Source organism: Oratosquilla oratoria, chromosome 1 (assembly GCF_046742065.1).
Source record: "Oratosquilla oratoria isolate Oo_2021 chromosome 1, ASM4674206v1, whole genome shotgun sequence".
Classification (NCBI taxonomy): Eukaryota; Metazoa; Arthropoda; class Malacostraca; order Stomatopoda; family Squillidae; genus Oratosquilla; species Oratosquilla oratoria.
Window position 1 is genome coordinate 93,712,984 of NC_134777.1, and position 15,000 is coordinate 93,727,983.

The following is a 15,000-nucleotide window of genomic DNA, read 5'->3' on the forward strand; positions in this document are numbered from 1 at the left end:
TTACATAATCATGAAATTGTAATTCAATTAAGACAATTTGGGAAAGGCAACTGTGAGAAATTATATCCAAACAGGTAATTAATAGAGGCAGCATCAAACAATCAATTACGAATGTATAACACACACACACGAAAGGTGATTAGGGATTAGGTGATTGGAAAATTAGGATTACGAGTGACTGTTCAACCGGTCGGTTGGCACCCTGGCCCGAAGTGTTTGGACTGCCAAGGGAAGCAGTAGGTACAGGTTTGATTTCAGGTCATCGGTGTGGGATGCGAGGACGAAAACAACGCGCTATAAGGCCTGAGAGAGGCAGTGACCTTCCTGACCTATGTAACTACACGGTCTCCTACTGAGCCAGTTAGACCAGTCTTGTTACAAGTTCAACGGCGCACAACTACAAACTGTTACCTTGAGTACGTATTGACTCGTATAAGGTAAATACGTAAGGTAAATCAAAATTAATCAAATCTCCTACAGGCATTATAATTGGTCTGAGAGTAGTTGAAATGTTAATTTATGTAGTGGCAATATTATGATATACAGGATGAAAGGAAGGATTAGGGTGAGGGGATTGAGGAGGTAAGGGGGAACAGGGGGAGGAGGAGGGGTGGAAGGGGAGAATGGGATTGGAGGAGAAGGGGAGAGGGTGAGAAGGGGAGGGATAGGGGGGGAATTAGATTAATCCAATCGACATTTGATAAATTGTTTATAGTGAGAGCCAAATATGGCGGGCTGATTTTCATCTGTGTTTAACTCTGCTATATTAATACCTATGTTCTAACAATGCAAAAAATATAGTGTTAAGATTTTCATTTGGCACGAGTGCAATCCCAAGTGGTTCTAAATAATACGTGAAAATAAATGACCAACAATCCTTTGCATATATTCAAAATAGTCATTTGAATTTCAGGCAATAAAACAGATTGTTGGTCTTTTATTTTAGCTGTAACCTTTTTATCTATTTATTCTTAAATTAGTTATTTATAATACTTTCCCACACCTCATGGTGAGGGTCAAATTTCAAACACGAAAAAAATACCAATAAAATTTCCCGGGCTTCGGCATACCCAGTCGACATGACGTCACAGCTTTAACCGCCATAATCAAGAATTTAAAATCCTAATACGATTATTCAAACTAAACATTGCTAATTACTTACCCTGCTTTTTCCCGCAAAGGAGGTGTTTATTTTGTTCATTTTTGTCGAGTTATATAAGCGAAACACTTCACATAAATAAACAATGGGCCATCCCACACACAAACACAAAACCGCAAAACTTCACTATGATAATGCCACTTTGAATATGAGGCGAGGTGGAAAAAATATTGCGCCTGAGAAAATAGTGCTACAATTTATCGAGATCTATAGCCTCTGTAAGTAGTCTAAGGCATAATTAGCATCATTATGATATCATTGTTTTATAGATAACCAAAGTACAGATTAAACAGATCCATTTTAAAGATCATACTGCGTTTAATGAGAATTTTGTATTCCTCCGCTTGTATGTATTATCGACATTTTAATTAACACAATTTACCGAGACTTTTTCCCTCTATTACTCTTCTGGAGCCAAAATAGAATAATTAAAATACTATTACTCTATAGATAAACGCAATATATATTACACAAATTCATTTTAAAAAAAATGCACTAACTAAAGAGATTTGTATTCCTCCGCCTGTATATATCGTCGCAAATTTAATCAAAATATTCCACATACTTTTTATAAATACATCTATTTGTCTGTATTTCAAAATGTTTCATTTTATTCCAAAACAATAGTAAAAGCTAAATAACGAATATGAGAAGAAAATAAAAGATAATTGTTATTTTATTACTCACATCAATCAGATACTACATGGGCAAGGCGTACACAAGCGTCGTGTATACACACATATGCATACATACACACACACATACGCTCGCGATATTAATACAAAACCATTTGCTCTGATCGGAAGTAAAGTTACTGGTAAAATTAACATATATTTTAGACTTGTTCAGTGTACGTTTGAATAATTGAATATAAACCAACTTAGTTCATCCTCACACAATACATAATTTTTTCCCCAAAAATTCAGTCATCTACATTTTCTACCTATTTATCTAAATCCGCCTCTTTCATACCAAAGCACGCAAATGATTGTAATACACACATAGAGACAATGTTGTCAAATCAACATACATATATACGAACCAAGTTAACAAATATAAAGACAATAGGTATTTGTGTCACAAAGGATGTTGACGTAAGCCTACAAACCAAAATGTACTAGTTAGATCATGGTCCGGCTTCGAATCCCACCCAGGGCTGAAATAATTTCAGTATCGCTGCGCTGCGAGTCGTTACTCCAACTCTCGAGGGCGGGGAGTTGTGTGTGTGTGTGTGTGCGTGCATTACCCATAGATCAGTCATATATGAGATCTGAGATCTTTTCCGGGAGGGAAATGGGCGTCGATCACGAGTCCAACACGTGATCCACGACCATGGTGAATAACACACACATACACACGCATACATACGCATACATACGTACACATAGCGCGCACGTGCACTAACCCATAGATTACAAATTACATAAATATGCGGAAATGCTCTTACGTTTGAGTAGACAATATCAAGCCCACTTATCGGAAGTTCCCTGAATATCCAAAAGTGGTTCAATACTTCGTGTTTACAAGGCACTACACGATTCGCATAAAACGAGAAAACATTTGCTAACAATGCCCCCAGTTATCGAGTGTAAAATGGTTTAGACTCGCCCAACATATACGGTGATGATTGATGATGATGATGATGATGATGATGATGATGATGATGATGATGATGATGATGATGATGATGATGACGACGACGACGACGACGATGATGATGATGATGATGACGACGACGATGACGACGACGACGACGACGACGATGATGATGATGACGACGACGATGGTGGTGACGATGAAGATGATGATGACGATGATGATGATGATGATGATGATGATGATGATGGTGATGATGATATGATAATGACGACGACGACGATGATGATGATGATGATGATGATGATGATGATGATGATGATGACGATGGTGATGACGATGGTGATTATGATTATAATGATGATGATGATGATAATGATGTTGATGATGACGACGACGACGATGATGATGATGATGATGATGATGATGATGATGATGATGATGATGGTGATGATGATGATGATGATGACGACGACGACCACGACGATGAGTGATAATGATAACATAATTAACGATAAACACTAAACATGATTTGCCCAATAAGTTGGCAACCACAGACTTCATCATCATCGAAGTTTGTATGCTGTCATCCACTGAGACATAGATGATCCTCCTGGCAATTCCGTCCTCACTGTTGCCATAGCAACCATCTCGCCTTCATGGCAACATCAACAGCAGCAGCGACAGTACCCCCCCCCCCCAAACACCCCCATCCCCATCCTTGACAACGGCGGAGTCGCTTGTCACAACGTTGATTTAATCCAAGGGCATCAAACTAAGGCCCGCGAAATGGTGACCCCTGAAATAATAATAAAAAGATATATATATATGTATATATATATATATTTGCAAATAAATCACTTGAACACGTGATCAGAAATATGCTGGTAACCACTTAAGAAAAAGAAACACAGAAATCCCAAGCGCTTTCGTGTAATTCACATCCTCAGGGGAGAATACAGACAAAAGTACAATACAAAGATAATATAAACGGAAAAGTGTAAACCTAGGAGAGGTGACAAGGCGTCATACGAAAAAATATAGGAGAGGTCACAAGGCACCACACGGAAAATTAGGAGAGGTCACAAGGTCCCACACGGAACCATGTCATTTGTCCACTCTTGGGGTTAACCAAAATCTCCTATACCGAATTGTTTACAAATTTTCTTAATTATGTAATTATCTCATTTATACAAACCATTACTTATGTTCAAATTGACTGACTCAGTTTGTTTGATAAGGCTACTTTCAATGATGTTCCTGTTAACAACAGGATTACATGATAAAATTGACGATGCCTTAGTCCAGTCTATACAATGATTATGATCCCTCATGTGCACAAATAAAGCATTAGAGTCTTGTCCTGTTCTGACACTATATTTATGTTGCTTTATTCTAGTTGAGAGATCTTTACCTGTTTGCCCTACATAAAAATTCCCACAATCTTTACAAGGAACCTTGTATATGCAGCCACATGAATTTTTTGGAGAATTCTTAATAATCAATTTCTTGAATGTGCATGAATTGTTGAAGACTACATTAACATTCCATGTTTTGAGTAAATGAGGAATCTGAGAAAGACTTTCACTAAAAAGCCAAGAAAACTTTTTATAGAAATCAACCTGCACCTCCCTTTGAAACCAAGAATCTTTTAGTCTTGCCATTTAGTGAAAGTGTGTGTGTGTGTGTGTGTGTGTGTGTGTGTGTGTGTGTGTGTGTGTGTGTGTGTGTGTGTGTGTGTGTGTGTGTGTGTGTGTGTGTGTGTGTGTGTGTGTGTGTGTATACACACACCCATAATGGTCAACCTGCAAATATGTTAAAAAAAATTATGAAAAATTGAAAAATCTTAGATTGTGAAAATCTTGGTCCTACGTCGATTTATATCACTTATATCCCCATTTATTTATTTGTTTATTTATCAATTTATCTATTTACTTATTTATCTATATATTCATATATATTTATTTATTTAAATCTATATATTTATTTATTGATTTATCTATACATTAATTTATTTATCATCCAGATAAAATAATTCTAGTTTCTGCTAAAACGTTATCTTAACCCACAATGATGATAACTTTTATTTCATAATGAATTTCATTTGTCACATTTGAATGTTCTTGCATACAAACCATGTAACATCGCTACGATGAAATGTTTAGACACAAATATGTAAGTAGTCGGAAACTCTTTTCTGTAGGTAAACAATAGTCAACGAAAAATAGTCCTTCAGTGTTCCCTACAACAGGAGTGAGCGTGTGTCCGTATATTATTGAAATAAGGTCTCTGGCGTTCCAGACAGGGCGCTAACCTACGTGCGTATGAAGTCTTACTACCATCACGCTTTTCTGTCACCACTCCACAATCTATAATCTCGCACGGGAAATGAACACTTCACCAATAAGACATCGGGATGAAGTAGGAAAGCGTGTGGCAAGTGAAAGGCTCATAAAGACCAACCAAAGTCTCAAAATCTCAAAGACTCAAAGCAGACAGCCGCACACGGATCACCTCACCGCAGCGTCATCTGGGCGGACAGATATGGAATTGCTTGCTGACGAAGTGATACTTAATCTTGCCTCGGCGCGGTTGACCAGCAAGCAGGTTCTTCTTTCTACTTCTTTTCTTCTTCCTCCTCCTCCTCCTTCCTCCTCTTTCACCATCACCACCTCCTCCCCCTCCTCTTTCTCATCCTCACCCTTATCCTCCTCTATCTATTCCTTCTTTTCCTTTTCCTCTTCGTCATCCTTTTCATGTTTCTCCTCCTACACTTCCTCCTCCTCCTTGCCTCTCCTCCTCCTCTTCCTCATTCTCCTCCTCCTCCCCACCACTTCTCTTCTTCTTCCTACACTTCCTCCTTCTCCTTCTCCTCCTCCTCCTCCTCATTTTCCTCCTCCATCCAAATGTCGAAACCAAGACTTGAATGGTAACGGGTGTTGGGTCTTCACCGAGCTCTTAATACACGTAACCACAAATGCTGCTCCTGATAACGATATAAATCTCTCCTTGCTATAAGTTCCCACGCCCAAATGCCCAGCAGTGAAACAGAGAGGTGGTTATTACACAGTGCTACAATGCCACTGACGTCAGCAAACAGGCATTGTTAAACCTTCATTGTAGTTATGCCCTTTACAGATTTTATTCTGGTTAATGTTTTTTTTAATTTGTAATAGAACGGGATCTCTGAATGTATAGAATCACCTAATGCTTATAAGTACACTGTTTATGCAAACATAGGTGTGTACTGCATGTGTATACACACACACATACATATATACACACGCGCTCGCGCGCGCACACACACACACACACACACATACACACATGTGTATACTCGTATACATATATATGTGTATATATATATATATATGTATATATATATATACATATATATATATATGTATATATATACATATATATATATATGTATAAATATATATGTAAATATATATATATACATATATAATATATATACATGTATACATATATATACATATAATATATAAATATACAATATATATTTGTATATGTATATATATATACTTATATATGTAAATATATATATATACATATATATATATACAGTATATATATATAATATATATATATATCATTTTACCTTAGCGGTCCACTCTACTGCCGCTACTTTTGCTACCATATTGGGATCGCAAAATTACTCTCGGAGATTGGCGTCGATAATCTGGACCATTACCGGTGCTATAACCCGAGCAAAATCCATTACCTCAATGAAGATCGACAGCCCCAGACCCAATTTCCATCGACTGATCTATAACAATCGTGACCACCATCGGTAAACATTCCATTCTGGCCAACACTTCGTGTCTTCATTAGAGATCTCGGATTCCGTACACGGCGACCAGCGTCTATGCCTTCTTTCTTGCCTCTCGTCACGTGATTTCATTTAGTTTCTAGTGTCTATAGATTCGAGGAAGCCACAGAGTTTCGTAAGCAGTCGCAATCCAAAACACTAGCGGTAGTTGGTGGATGCACGATGATTCTATTCAATGTTGGTGTGGTCCCTTCAGGGGTCTAAAGAACAGAAATCCATAAAGTCTGGAATACGTAAAGGAATAGGCTGAGAACGCCCGCTGCAAGGGAGTTCCTGGCACCTGTACTGACTTCGGTTATTATCATCAACATCTGTTTTAATGCCCTAACGAACCTAATCAAACCTTTCTTTACTGGGTGGTACTAGACTCTTTCATTCATCTTCTTGTCATCTCCTTGATGGTCAACTGGCCTGGCATCAATCACAATGTTGTATCACAAGCACAAATTTACCCTTTTATTTCATTAACCCTTACCAGATTTATTCTGTCTATCACTAGACGATTACAGCACTAAGGAATGCTCCGCCAATAAAAGACTGATTAATCATAATTCAGCTTGATGTTCGGACGACTTGATAACAAAAATTTTGTAATTGAGGCCTCTCTAGGTCAAACAAATCTTCAACTGTTGATGTACATATGCTGGGTGTGGGAGTGGACACAAATTTTCCGCTACCTAGGGCACGCCGCGGAAATGAATAAAATCGTTTGGTGAAAACAAAGCAGAATATCAAAGCTATATTGGAAGGGGTTAATCGAGATGGGTTACGCCCTCCTCGCTGCTGATTGGGTGATACAGGGATGAATGAAATAACTTGGCGCCAACCAGACTGAAAGAAAAAATGCCATCCGGTACGAAAGCGGTGACGCCCATCATGTCTCTTCGCAATGACAACAATGCCAATGGCTGCGCCGTTGTCCCTTGTGGTGCGTTGGTTTCAAGCTTCCTTTGCTGGGGCAATCGCATGTCACAGTTCGCAATTTTGAGGTCCACTTCAATGAATGCTTAAACAGATACAATAGCACTTCCCCTTCCCCGTCTCCTCCCCCTCCTTTTCTTTCCCTTCGGCTATATAGGTTTCTTGTTCGCATAGAGAGAAAACGTACACACACACACACACACACACACCTACGAGCTCTGAGCTAGGACCTACGTGCTCTGATCTCTCTTCCAGGAGGGAAATAGCTGTCGATCACGAGTCCAACACGTGATCCAAAGACCAAGTGAATACACACACACACACACACACACACACACACACACACATATATATATATATATATTATATATATTATATAATATATATATATATATACATATATATATATATATATATATATATATATATGAATAGAATCGCCAATGACGACGATGTCAATCAAATAATTCCGACAGTTGTCCCCGGACTCAAACCCGAGGCTTGCGCAGTGACAGGCCGTCGCTCTTCCGACCATGCTACTGAGACTAAAGATTCTCCAACCTCGGGGTTAATCTAACTCTCGCAGAATTTGTGTCGGCTGCTAACTGCCGTCCTAATCTCGATTTTACGGAGAACCAAGCCCACTTATAGCTAGTGGTTAAGCTGGTACGTATCCTTGATAGACATTCGTCGTTGTAATACCTGAAAAGAATCGCCAATGACGACGATGTCAATCAAATAATTTCGACAGTTGTCCCCGGATTTGAACCCGAGGCTTACGCGGTGCCAGGCCGTCCCTCTTTCGATTATGCTACTGAGATTAAAGACTCGACTCAAATCCTGTGGGATTTAGATTAACCCCGAGGTTGGAGAATCTTTAGTCTCAGTAGCATAGTCGGAAGAGCGACGGCCTTCCACCGCGTAAGCCTCGGGTTCGAGTCCGGGGACAACCGTCGGAATTATTTGATTGACATCGTCGTCATTGGCGATTCTATTCAGGTATTACAACGACGAAAGTCTATCAAGGATACGTACCAGCTTACCCACTAGCTACAAGTGGGCTTGGTTCTACGTAAAATCGAGATTAGGACGGCAGATAGCAGTCGACTCTTAACATGCGGGAGTTAGATTAAACCCGAGGTTGGAGAATCTTTAGTCTCAGTAGCATAGTCGGAAGAGCAACGGACTTCCTCCTCTCAAGCCTCGGGTTCGAGTCCGGGGACAACTGTCGGAATTACTTTATATATATATATATATATATATATATATATATATATATATATATATATATATATATATATATATGTATATACATATATATAAATATATATATAAATTATATATATAAATATAAATAATGTATATATATATATATTTATATATATATAACATATACTCATATATATATGTATATATATATATATATGTGTATGTATATATATATGGAAGCTCGCTGGCTGAGCGGGTTAGGGCATCGTTACTTGCGGCGAAGGTCGAGGTGAGGGCGGTTTGAATCCTGCCACCAGCGAAGTTGAACCAAGGGCATGGTTCATTAAATTCCACGCTACAAAGCCCTCTGTGAGGGGCACCGTCCTAGCCTCCCGATAGGGGGGAGTGTGTGACGTTAAACCATATCATCACAGTATATATATATATATATATATATATATATATATATATATATATATATATATATATATAGAGAGAGAGAGAGAGAGAGAGAGAGAGAGAGAGAGAGAGATGTATGGGTAGGAAAGGAGGGAGTGGGGGAGGGGAGAGAAAGGGGACGAAAGGAAAGAGGCACTTATGTCATACACTATGAAACCTGTAGGGCTTACAAGTAGAAAATGTCCACATGGCCATGTTCTCCTTCCCTTGGCGACTCCTACCATGTTTACAGAATAAAACTCAAAGTTTGGATGCAAAAGTTTTGCTCGAAGATTTTTTCTTAAAAAGAAAAAAAAAATGCGTGACGTAATTAGGCTTCATCAAACACAGATGCTGATAATAAAAGGGCGTCCAGGGAGAGACGTCAGGGAGAATCATCTCCCTCCCTCGCACCACCTTCCATACACCTTGTGTTACATATTCCACACAACATCCATCCAACCCAGGTGCCTTGTCATTTTTCATTTCTTACAATACTATATGCATCTCCTTTTTTCCAATAGCTTTATCCTCCTCCTCACTCGTTACATTCACCCTCTGACCATTTTCTATCACTACAACCACAAACACCTTTATCGTTACCTATTTTCAACATTTCCTTAAAATACCTCGTCCATCTTCCTTTATCATCTTTCTCTTCCTTTCAAAACCCTCCACCTGCTCCCTATATTTTCTCTCAGACCAGCTCTCCTCTTCGCATTCTTTTCATTTCCTTCCAAAACATTTTCTATTCTTTTCGAAACGGTTCTGGATCTGGCCTCAGATTGTCCGTGATTAACTTAGGGAAGCCTTTGTTCTATCACTTCCGGGCTCCATACAAGCCTCCGGGTCCCAAATGGTTCCCCAGAATCAATCAACCTGAGCTAGACTTACCGGTTCCGTATCAAAAGATTACCGTCTGGATGATACAGAGGATTCCAATTAACTAGGACTATACTCCAGTCTATTGAAAAAGGTAATCTAATCAACCCAAAAAAGATTAATAGATTGGTGTGTGTGTGTGTGTGTGTGTGTGTGTGTGTGTGTGTGTGTGTGTGTGTGTGTGTGTGTGTGTGTGTGTGTGTGTGTGTGTGTGTGTGTGCGTGCGTGCATGTGTGTGTATGTGTGTGTGTATGTGTGTGAGAGAGAGAGAGAGAGAGAGAGAGAGAGAGAGAGAGAGAGAGAGAGAGAGAGAGAGAGAGAGAGAGAGAGAGAGAGAGAGAGAGAGAGAGAGAGAGAGAAAGGAAGGGAGAGAGAGAGAGGGACTCATTATACGGATGACCTTGTCACAAGCGAACTTATTCAGCCGGGATACGAACCCCGAGCTTAACCAATCATCGATCACTTGTGACCCCATTTAACAGAATAAAACCATCTACCGTCACTTGTCTCAAACAGGCAAGCGTTCGCACGGACGTACGCACATACTGTACACGCACTCGCACGCACGTACGCATGCACGTGGATGGCCTCTGACGTGACTTACCGAATCAATAGGATATTGATGTGTGGATTGGCTATTAGAAAAGGGGCACACGGTCATCCACCAGCGCCTAAGAGAATAGGGACAGTCTCTCAGGGACAGACCAAAAGAACGAACCCATGGCTGAACCCCTCAGGGACAACCCCTCAGGAATACCCCTTAGGGAAAGTCCATGGAGAAAGCCTACATGGACAACCTAAAGAAACAGACTTGAAACCCATCAAAGCCCATAGAAACAGATTTCAGGGACGACACACAGGGAAAGCCTACAGGGAATTTCCCCAAAAGAACAGCCAACAGGGGAAATATACAAGTATCTTGATTTCCTGGTTCCGTACCAAGAGATACCGTTTGGGCAAGACAGAAGTTTCCAATTAACTCCCACTGTGCTCTGATCTATTGGGAGATGATCTAATCAGTCCAAAATGATTGAGTGATTGGTGTGTGTGTGTGTGTGTGTGTGTGTGTGTGTGTGTGTGTGTGTGTGTGTGTGTGTGTGTGTGTGTGTGTGTGTGTGTGTGTGTGTGTGTGCGTGTCTGTTTCTTAAAAACACATATAAAGCATTAGAAGCTACAGATAAATTCCCTTTTCCTGCCACAAAATATATCGCCATCTGTACCACTGGCTACCAGAACCTTCTGTCACGCCATCACTTCAACTATATACCTTTACACCACCTGCCATGTCGTGCATTACCATCTGTCATTACATAACCACCATCTACTTCGAAATACACCATCTGTCACGCAATACATTACCATCTGCAGCACGGACTATCAACATTACCACCTGCATTAATGCCATGCATCACAGCCACCTGTATCACTATCACCATCTGGCACACTGTACCCTACGGTCCACCACAACCACCTGCAACGCCTCTGGCTAGCCCCACCTGCACCATCGAGACTGACCATCTCTTCCACCATCTGTTGCCAACGCTCCGTCTTGCGAAATTTTCCACATGTTTCGCAGCTGGCGGGGCATATTTCCGATAAAGGCAGATTCTGACCATGACGTCATACAGGAATTCGTGATATCATACACGACCCCATGACGTCATCCATGACTTCGTGACGTCATCTATGATTTTATGACATCACAATGGCGTCATAGAAAAAGGAGGTCCATAACAAACATTACAGGGTTGGTATGGAATGAATGCGACTGGAGTAATATACCATATATTTTAAGATGATAATGATGCTGATGATAATAATAATAATGATAATAATAATAATGATAATAGTAATAATAATAATAATGATGATGATGATGATGATGATGATGATGATAGTAATAAAAATAATAATAGTAATGATAATAATAATAGTAATAATAATAATAATAATAATAATAATAATAATAATAATAATAATAATAATAATAATAATAATAATAATAATAATAATAATAATAATAATAATAATAATAATAATAATAATAATAATAATAATAATAATAATAATAATAATAGTAATAATAATAATAATAATAATAGTAATAATAATAATAATAATAATAGTAATAATAATAATAATAACAATAATATTAACTATAAGGATAACCATAATAATGAAGATTGTGATTATGACGTAATAAAACTACTACCATCACTATTGTTATCCTTAATACTATTGCTCTCCTTTTATCCATTATAATTTTTTGATGTTATCAATAGTATTATTAGATGCTGGAAAGGTAGCATGGCAAATAAAAGATTTTGTTTCGTTTTCTGTACATTTCCAACATAAGTTTTTCAAAACACTTCGGATAAGTACAATGTAACACCCTCTCTCCGCTTGATTCTCTATGCCCTCTCTTCCTGTCTGTCCTGAGATTAGACTCATTGAGTTTCCCATTTCTATACGTTCTTCTATTCTTTCTATCTCCTGACTTTGTACCTTCTACTTTATCACCAATGATTTTATTATAATATGAACTATGATACTTATTTCTTATTAGTTTATTTGACCTTTGTTATATTCTAAAATTAATTCTATTTAAACTTCTTATTTTGGCATTCTGAGTTTGTGTCTTTATACATCTCTTTCTATGGTTTATCGTCGCGACAAGTGATTATCTTAATGTGTCATCAGTCCCGATATGACTTGTTCCTTCACCCGTTTCTTATCTCTGGGACCCGTATCTCTGAATGTGGGCTACTCTTTTTTTCCTACAATATACTGCAATGCAATACGATATAGAAGTAGTTGTGATGTATGTAGTAATATTGCTCCTATTACCTATCTATTTATTAGATGAATAATTAATTTATCTAATTATTTTATCTATTTATTTACATGTCTATTTATCTAATTATTTATATATTCGTTTATCTAATTATTTTTATCTTTTTACTTATTTATTTACATATCGATTTATTTACTTATTTACATATTCGTTTATTCATCTACTCATTGATTTACATTATTTTTATTCGTTTATCTATTTATTCATTTATTCATTAATATATTCATTTATCGATTTACATCTATTTATATACCAATATTTACTTATCTACTCATTATTTGGCTGTTGTACTGAATAAATTTGAAGAAAAAGTATTCCCTCTGTTTCAACCCCTTCCGTCCCGGGGAGCTCTTTCCCTTTCATTTCGTCTGCCGCCAGACTATTCTATCCAGCTGTGAGTTGCCCTTCACTAAAGGACGGGTGAACAGGGGTAAACGGAAGTGGCGCCAGATATGAGGGCGCAAGAACCCGCATCAATGTGTGTGTGTGTGTGTGTGTGTGTGTGTGTGTGTGTGTGTGTGTGTGTGTGTGTGTGTGTGTGTGTGTGTGTGTGTGTGTGTGTGTGTGTGTGTGTGTGTGTGTGTGTGTGTGTGTGTGTGTGTGTGTGTGTGTGTGTGTGTGTGTGTGTGTGTGTGTGTGTGTGTGTGTGTGTGTGTACGTGTGTGTGTGTGTGTATACGTGTGTGTGTGTGTGTGTGTGTGTGTGTGTGTGTGTGTGTGTGTGTTAGTGTGTGTGTGCGTGTGTGTGTGTGTGTGTGTGTGTGTGTGTGTGTGTGTGTGTGTGTGTGTGTGTGTGTGTGTGTGTGTGTGTGTGTGTGTGTGTGTGTGTGTGTTCATTTAGTACGTCCACCATCCACGCCACGACGCTTTTACACGTCACGACCACGACCACGTATGAAGTGTCCATAGACACCCATGGTTGTTTGAGAGCACGACGTCGTGTCGTGGACGTCATACGGCGAAAAGTCAATACGTATGAAACGAGCCTTATATATCCTGTAGGCCACAAGAGGAACCAAAACACTTCGAAAAGAACCTCAGAGAGGTCGGAAAAAATTCTCCTGACAGAAACACACAGACCTAGTTAAGTTCCTCCCCAATTCTCCCCTATCCAATCTCAACCTATTGCTTCACCAGGGGTGAGGTAGGGATGAGGTAGGCAAATAGAAAATTCAAATATACAAATATGACAGGCGCCATCGCGGCAGAAATGAACTGGAGGACTTAACTTCACTGTAATACTGCACGACACACTCAGCATACCTATTCATCCATATTACTCCACAATGACGATTTAGGTACCGGATGCATTACATTCCGGGCGTGTCTTTCCAAGTATCCCTCCCCCCCCACCTTCTCTTCCTTCCCTATCCTCTCCCATGGCTACCGTCTTACAATGCGATTTTGTTCACGTGAAGGTAAAACCCCAGGTGTATGCCTCAGAGATAAGATCAACACATTTCAAAGCGCAGCAGGGGTCCTCATAAGACAAAGTCTCGAAGCCTCTGGAGCGAAGAAACGATGTGACGTCATGTCGGTGTTGTTGTGAAATCGAAAACATCGTCGACAAACATTTTCATTGGTTTTCAAAGAACCACAGAAATCTGAACCAACTGGTGACAGTTTGAGCTGCGTTCGAGTCAGACAAATGGCGTTCCCTATAAAGAATAAAATCGCCTGACGTCAACCAGAATGAAATATGCAGGGAACACAAAGGGGCATGATCATTATTCCACTTAATGTGATGCTGCACAAGTCTTTTGATGATCAAAATCAAATTTTTGACTCTAAACCAATCTTCACAGAAATTAATAATATAACCAAGCGGCAGCAAGGCCAAAGGGAAAGTGCCACCCGGTACAGAAGGCATTTAGACCAATGTAACTCGTGGTTTCTGAAACTTCTTCACTTCCGAGAACCACTTTTCCGTTGACCACAACTACCCGCTTGTTCATTCAAAACTGCGCTCTCTTTATTTCTCTCCCTCTATACACACACACACACACACACACACACACACACACACACACACACACACACACACACACACACACACACACACACACGACTGGGCCGGTGTAGTGGTTAG

General features: G+C 39.2%; 1 protein-coding gene across 2 annotated transcripts in view; it reads right to left on the minus strand.

Annotated features, from left to right (window-relative positions):
* LOC143022785 (calcium/calmodulin-dependent protein kinase kinase-like) overlaps positions 1-15,000 on the minus strand; it is a 745,076-nt gene that overhangs the window by 682,376 nt on the left and 47,700 nt on the right. The window contains exon 1 of one of the 2 annotated variants that reach the window (XM_076181535.1): positions 1,163-1,286. The exons of the other annotated variant lie outside the window; for it this stretch is intronic. The gene's annotated coding sequence lies outside the window, so the exon portion shown is untranslated. Of the gene's footprint in view, positions 1-1,162; positions 1,287-15,000 lie in introns of those variants that run through there. 2 annotated transcript variants of the gene reach the window in all.